Source organism: Bison bison, unplaced genomic scaffold (assembly GCF_000754665.1).
Source record: "Bison bison bison isolate TAMUID 2011002044 unplaced genomic scaffold, Bison_UMD1.0 scf7180017864149, whole genome shotgun sequence".
NCBI lineage: Eukaryota > Metazoa > Chordata > Mammalia > Artiodactyla > Bovidae > Bison > Bison bison.
Window position 1 is genome coordinate 4,861,469 of NW_011494721.1, and position 7,425 is coordinate 4,868,893.

The 7,425-nt window shown below is 38.0% G+C and overlaps 1 protein-coding gene across 1 annotated transcript in view; it reads right to left on the minus strand.

Moving 5' to 3' along the window:
* The window catches only part of LOC104989299 (zinc finger B-box domain-containing protein 1-like), a gene marked incomplete at its 5' end in the record, with an annotated part of 69,325 nt that overhangs the window by 54,146 nt on the left and 7,754 nt on the right, over positions 1 to 7,425 (minus strand). The gene's annotated exons all lie outside the window — the stretch shown is intronic.

Consider the following 7,425-nt stretch of genomic DNA (forward strand, 5'->3'; position numbering starts at 1 on the left):
GTAGGTGGATTCTTTACCACCAGCAAAAAAAGCAAACAAAACAACAAAAAACCTGAGTCGTATCTGAAGCACATAGAAAACACAAAGTTCTGTAGTATGAAGCACATAGAAAATACAAAGTTTTCACTGGGTATCATGGTGAAAGCCACTTAGTCATGTCTGACTCTTTGTGAGCCCGTGGACAATATGGTTCATGGACTTCTCCATGGCAGAATACTGAAGTGGGTAACTGTTCCCTTGTCCAGGGGATCTTCGCAATGCAGGGATCAAACCCAGGTCTACCACATTGCAAGTGGATTCTTTACTAGCTGAGCCACGAGATTTCAATGTAGTGACAATTCCAACTAAATTTAAATGTTAGATACCAGCAGTATGTGTCATATTAGTATGGAGGAAAAACAGGGGAAAAAAATAATTACTCAACATAAAACATAGCTGCCATAATTCTTCATTTTGTAGCTGGTTTTGGCTCAGTTGTAAAGAATCAACCTGCAATGCAGGAGACTCAGGTTCAGTCCCTGTGTTGGGAAGATCCCATGAAGGACATGGTACTCACTCCAGTGTTCTTGTCTGGGAAATCCCATGGACAGAGGAGCCTGGCAGGCTACAATCCATGGGGTCATAAAAGAGTCAGACATGACTTAGCAACTAAACAATAACAACTGAATCCTGCCTTGATTTGATTACCATAGCTTCCTTCTTTCACCACCTATTCAATGTTCACCTTACTATCTGCTGATACCTTTTAGCTGGTGGAGTGTCTCAAATCTTCATTGCCAGAGATTCAAGACCATACCCTTCTTTTCACTGGGCTACCACATTTTTTTTCCAATGAACATTATTACTGAACACAGGAAAACAATTAAGTTTGCTGCTGATTTGTTTGCAGATAAAGTCTATCTTTTCTTGACTGTATGATAACAATCCAAGCGTTCCTTCATGCTTGTGCTGAAACAACATGGTCAGTACAGTGACACTTGCTGACTATTAATTCAGTGTGATGAGCCCTCAATGGCAAGGGGTAGTCTCAGCTTCCTGTTACTGGAGGTTCTGCTAGAGTTTCATGTAATGCACGGTACCCTGAAGGAAAAGCACCCCAAACTCACAAGATGTTGTTTCTCAACTGGAACCCATAGTGAACCCATACAGGCTGTTCTATAAAACTATCAAGCCTGCTGGATAGTGCTGCACATGGTAAGATGAGTGAATTTCATGGGTATGAGCCTATTTCTATACCTCTTTCATAACAAAATGAGTGTCTTGCTCTCAGACACTCATTGTGTGAGATACCATGGTGACAAAATAAAGCTTCTGCTGGCAGACACACTACAGGAAGAGAAGGCAAATCTTTTTCTGAAATACATAGCTTCTTTCTGTGAGAACAAATTACTGCCCATGATGGAAAGGGTCCAATATAATCATTCTGTAACAGATACTCCCTGTTCACCAAATCCACTTAGCATCATGACATCAATCTAATAATCAAGCATTATCTTCTGTGTAATAGCAAGACAATCAAGGTTCTTTGGGACTATATAATGCTAGAAAGCTGGAGAATTAATGGAGGTCTGGAGCAAGATTGTGAATGTATACCATAACATCTACCATATGATATCAAACTATTTCTGATTATATTTATTGATAGAAATAGAAAAGAATAATATTTGATATTGGAGCAGCAAACTATAACCTTTGCACCAAATGTGGTCCACCATTTCTGTATGGCTTTCAAGGTAAGAGTAGTTTCTACATATTTTAATGGTTGAAAAAAGTCAAAACAAAGATAATATATTGCAACATGTGAAAATTACATAAAATTCAAATTTGCTTCAAAGACAAGATTCTATTCAAAAACAGTCACACTCATTTCTTAATATATTGTCTTTCATGTTACAATGGCAGAGTTGTATGACCCTTATGAGTGGACCTCAAAGCTTAAAATATTTAAAGTGATGGATATAGAAAATTATAGAAAAATTAGCCGCTGGGTTAGGTTAGTAGCTGTCTCTCCTCCAACCATAGAGAATGTGTTGGTTTTCTCCAGTAAAGATGCTGCATCCAGTAAAGCAACTATGACCTGTATCATCATCATCTGATCAAGTTTACTCTAACTTGCAGTCATTTTCTAAGATCATTGGCTTTTGTACCAAATACACAAGTTAAATGGAAATGTGCTTCCCTGCTAGCTCAGCTGGTAAAGAATCCACCTACAGTGCAAGAGACCCAGGTTCAATCCCTGGGTGGGAAAATCCCCTGGAGAAGGATGTGGCAACCCACTCCAGTATCCTTGCCTGGAAATTCTTCTGGACAGAGAAGCCTGGCAGGCTACAGTCCACGGGGTCGCCAAGAGTCAGACACAACTTGGCGACTAAACCATCATAATAAAAAGCAGTATTCCTGCATCTTTCAAGTCTTTGATGTTGCCATTAATCTTTGCAATTCCCAGAAACTGCAACCCCCTGGTTTTGCTTCCAGCATGGTATTTTAGCATGCACACTGACAAAGAAGGAAGACAGTTCTAGGGTCTTCTACTTATGTACAACCATAACAATCGCCATGCCACAGGTCAGACCATCAATATAGGCATTATTAATGTTACTAAGTATATCCATTCCCATTATATAATCAAGACTGGGAAAATAACCACATAATGGTCCCACTGGCCCGTGGACAAGACAGAATAAAGACAAGACTCCATCTATCACTCTACTTCTATAAATCTCTAACACTGACTGGTGGATTATAATGGTACTAAGGGTCTCCAGAGATAACTGTCAGTTCAGACCCAGGGTCTAATAAACCCTCTGGAAGTTTGGGCATTGTCTTTCCTCACTGCATGTTTATTCTGGTGGTGTCCCTGGTGGCTCACACAGTAAAGAATCTGCCTGCAATGCAGGAGACCAGGGTTCAATCCCTGGGTCAGGAAGATCCCCTGAAGAAGGTAATGGCTATCCATTCCAGTATTCTTGCCTGGAGAACTCCATGGATAGAGGAGCCTGGCAGGCTACAGTCCAAAGAGTCGAACATAACTGAGCAACTAACACTTTCACTTTCACACTTTTACTTTCCTGGTAAATAGCTGTAAATTCTGTAGTGAAATTATAGAGGAAGATGCATCGTATACCCTGTGGCTACACTACAAAACTTTGCAAAAGGACCTAGCATCTATCTCAAGGGGCCTCAGATCTGTGGCCTGGCTTAGGGCTGGGAACTTTATAAAAACTGAATTCCCAATACAGTAGCTTAAGACGGGTCTCTGCATCAGATAGAAATTTTCTACTCAGAAAAAAACAGGAGAGTATACAAAATTTTTTCATTCCTATGTACCCCAATTAGTATCACAGATCTCTGTGAACTGAAACAATCAATTACTAGTCTTCCTTACCCCTTATTTTGGTAATTTTTTCACTAAAACTTTGATAATTATATACCAACTTCTGGCCTCTACCATTCCAGGTTGCTATGATTCCTTTGAAATTAGGCAGTCAATTCCATCTAAGTATCTCCATCTGCAATCTTTAGCCTATAGAGGAAAGCTACAACACATCAGTTCTTCTATCATTTTTTAAATACTATGTCTTCAAAGTGCACCAATCATAAAGGTATTTCTATAGAAGACTTAGTCCCTTTCAAAGTAGAAGAGTAAAAAAATAAATAAAAATGTGAAAACACAAAAAAAGGGCACATAAAATAAGAGTCATTGAGAGTAATACTGGGGTACATACTAAAACAGGGTATTCAAACAAAATCTTGGAAATATTAACAAAATTGATGTATCATGAACAACATAGGGAATATATTTGAAAGAAAGAACATCATTAAGAAGAAAATCAAATTCTAATTGTGAAGAAGGTGCATGATATTTGACATTAGGAATTAAACTATGTTCCAAAAGAGCAGTAAACAGGAGAGTTCCCTCATTGGAAAAAAGAATGAAAATAGAAACCACAAAATTAAACACTTTCAACTAAGCTACATGATTTAAATTTATTATCTAGCATTTTGTCCTTAATGAAAAGCAGTTGGAAAGCTCAAAAAGATTCTGAGTAATAAAATTAATAAATTAAATACTCTAAAAGTATAATTTCCCTCAAAAGAACCTGGCAAACAAGGCAAAGACTCTGCACACTTCAGTCATCCAGGTCTTCAGTGTCTAGAATATGGTTGTAAAAATAACCAAGGAAAAATAAAAACAAGAAATATTTCTTCAAAAAGAAAGAAAAACAAGAAAAATTAATTATCCCCCTGAACTTCACAGCAGTCCTTGAAATATATTTCTCAAGACACATATAAAAAAAAGTTATTTACTTTACTGTCTCATAGATCCTCTTGTTTTATATGTTGTAATTACAGTTCAATAAAGGAACAGTTGTTCTAACAAAAACTTTCTGCTAGAACAGGAGGAGCTGAAAGAATCCAATTCTCTATTCACTTGACAGTCTGAATTTATGCAGGAAACAAAGGCAAATATATCCCCAAGGCCCATTCAATTCAGTTCCGTTCAGTCACTCAGTCGTGTCCGACTCTTGGAGACCCCATGAACTGCAGCACGCCAGGCCTCCCTGCCCATCACCAACTCCCAGAGCTTACTCAAACTCATGTCCATCTAGTCTGTGATGCCATCCAACCATCTCATCCTCTGTCGTCCCCTTCTCCTCCTGCCTTCAATCTTTCCCAGCATCAGGGTCTTTTCGAGTGAGTCAGTTCTTCGCATCAGGTGGCTAAAGTATTGGAGTTTCAGCTTCAGCATCAGTCCTTCCAATGAATGTTCAGGACTAATTTCCTTTGGGATTGACTGATTGGATCTCCCTGCAGTCCAAGGGACTCTCAAGAGTCTTCTCCAACTCCACAGTTCAAAAACATCAATTCTTTGGCACTCAGCTTTCTTTATAGTCCAACTCTCACATCCATACATGACTACTGGAAAGACCAAAGCTTTGACTAGACAGAACTTTGTTGGCAAAGTAATGTCTCTGCTTTTTAATTTGCTGTCTAAGTTGGTCATAGCTTTTTTCCCCAAGAAGCGTCTTTTAATTTCATGGCTGCAGTCACCATCTGCAGTGATTTTGGAGCCCAGAAAAATAAAGTCTGCCACTGTTTCCATTGTTTCCCTATTTGCCATGAAGTGATGAGACCAGATGCCATGATCTTAGTTTTCTGAATGTTTTAGTTTTTTGAGTTTTAAGCCAACTTTTTCACTCCCCTCCTTCACTTTCATCAAGAGGCTCTTTTGTTCTTGGATTTCTGCCATAAGTAAAAAACACTTATGAAAAGGCAAAGAAGCCCACTCAGGGTTCTATAAATATTAAACCACTAAACCAATGGTCACACAGTGACTACTGTGTGACTACTTGAAGAGTTATATCAAACTATTATCCCAATGTTAATAGCTTCTGAACACTGCATTTATATTCACAGAGAATGGAGATAAAATCAGTTTTATTTTAAAGCATTCACTTTATTTATTTTTTTTTGCAGATGTGATTTTTTTTTTAACTTTACAATATTGTATTGGTTTTGCCATATATCAACATGAATCCGCCACAGGTTTACACGTGTTCCCCATCCTGAACCCTCCTTCCTCCTCCCTCCCCATACCATCCCTCTGAGTCGTCCCAGTGCACCAGCCCCAAGCATCCAGTATCGTTCATCAAACCTGGACTGGCGACTCATTTCATATATGATATTATTCATGTTTCAATGCCATTCGCCCAAATCTTCCCACCCTCTCCCTCTCCCACAAAGTTCACAAGACTGTTCTATACATCAGCATCTCTTTTGCTGTCTCATATACAGGGTTATTGTTACCATCTTTCTAAATTCCATTATATATGCGTTAGTATACTGTATTGGTGTTTTTCTTTCTGGCTTACTTCACTCTGTATAATAGGCTCCAGTTTCATCCACCTCATTAGAACTGATTCAAATGTATTCTTTTTAATGGTTGAGTAATACTCCATTGTGTATATGTACCACTGCTTTCTTATCTTTTCATCTGCTGATGGACATCTAGGTGGCTGCCATGTCCGGGCTATTATAAACAGTGCTGCAATGAACATTGGGTACACGTGTCTCTTTCAATTATGGTTTCCTCAGTGTGTATGCCCAGCAATGGGATTGCTGGATCATAAGGCAGTTCTATTTCCAGTTTTTTAAGGAATCTCCACACTGTTCTCCATAGTGGCTGTACTAGTTTGCCTTCCCACCAACAATGTAAGAGTGTTCCCTTTTCTCCACACCCTCTCCAGCATTTATTGCTTGTAGACTTTTGGATCACAGCCATTCTGACTGGCGTGAAATGGTACCTCATAGTGGTTTTGATTTGCATTTCTCTGATAATGAATGATGTTGAGCATCTTTTCATGTGTTTGTTAGCCATCTGTATGTCTTCTTTGGAGAAATGTCTATTTAGTTCTTTGGTCCATTTTTTTATTGGGTCATTTATTTTTCTGGAGTTGAGCTGCAGGAGTTGCTTGTATAGTTTTGAGATTAGTTGTTTGTCAGTTGCTTCAAATGCTATTATTTTCTCCCATTCTGAAGGCTGTCTTTTCACCTTGCTTAGAGTTTCCTTTGTTGTGCAGAAGAAGCTTTTAAGTTTAATTAGGTCCCATTTGTTTATTTTTGCTTTTATTTCCAATATTCTGGGAGGTAGGTCATAGAGAATCCTGCTGTGATGTATTACTAGAACTAATCAATGAATATAGTAAAGTTGCAGGATATAAAATCAACACACAGAAATCCCTTGCATTCCTATACATTAATAATGAGAAAATAGAAAGAGAAATTAAGGAAACAATTCCATTCACCATTGCAATGAAAAGAATAAAATACTTAGGAATATATCTACCTAAAGAAACTAAAGACCTATATATAGAAAACTATAAAACACTGGTGAAAGAAATCAAAGAGGACACTAATAGATGGAGAAATATACCATGTTCATGATTGGAAGAATCAATATAGTGAAAATGAGTATACTACCCAAAGCAATTTATAGATTCAACGCAATCCCTATCAAGCTACCAACAGTATTCTTCACAGAGCTAGAACAAATAATTTCACAATTTGTATGGAAATACAAAAAAACTTGAATAGCCAAAGCAATCTTGAGAAAGAAGAATGGAACTGGAGGAATCAACCCGCCTGACTTCAGGGTCTACTACAAAGCCACAGTCATCAAGATAGTATGGTACTGGCACAAAGACAGAAATATAGATCAATGGAACAAAATAGAAAGCCCAGAGATAAATCCATGCACCTATGGACACCTTATCTTTGACAAAGGAGGCAAGAATATACAATGGATTAAAGACAATCTCTTTAACAAGTGGTGCTGGGAAAAACTGGTCAACCACTTGTAAAAGAATGAAAACTAGAAACTACTTTCTAACACCATAACACAAAAAATAACTACAAAATGGAATT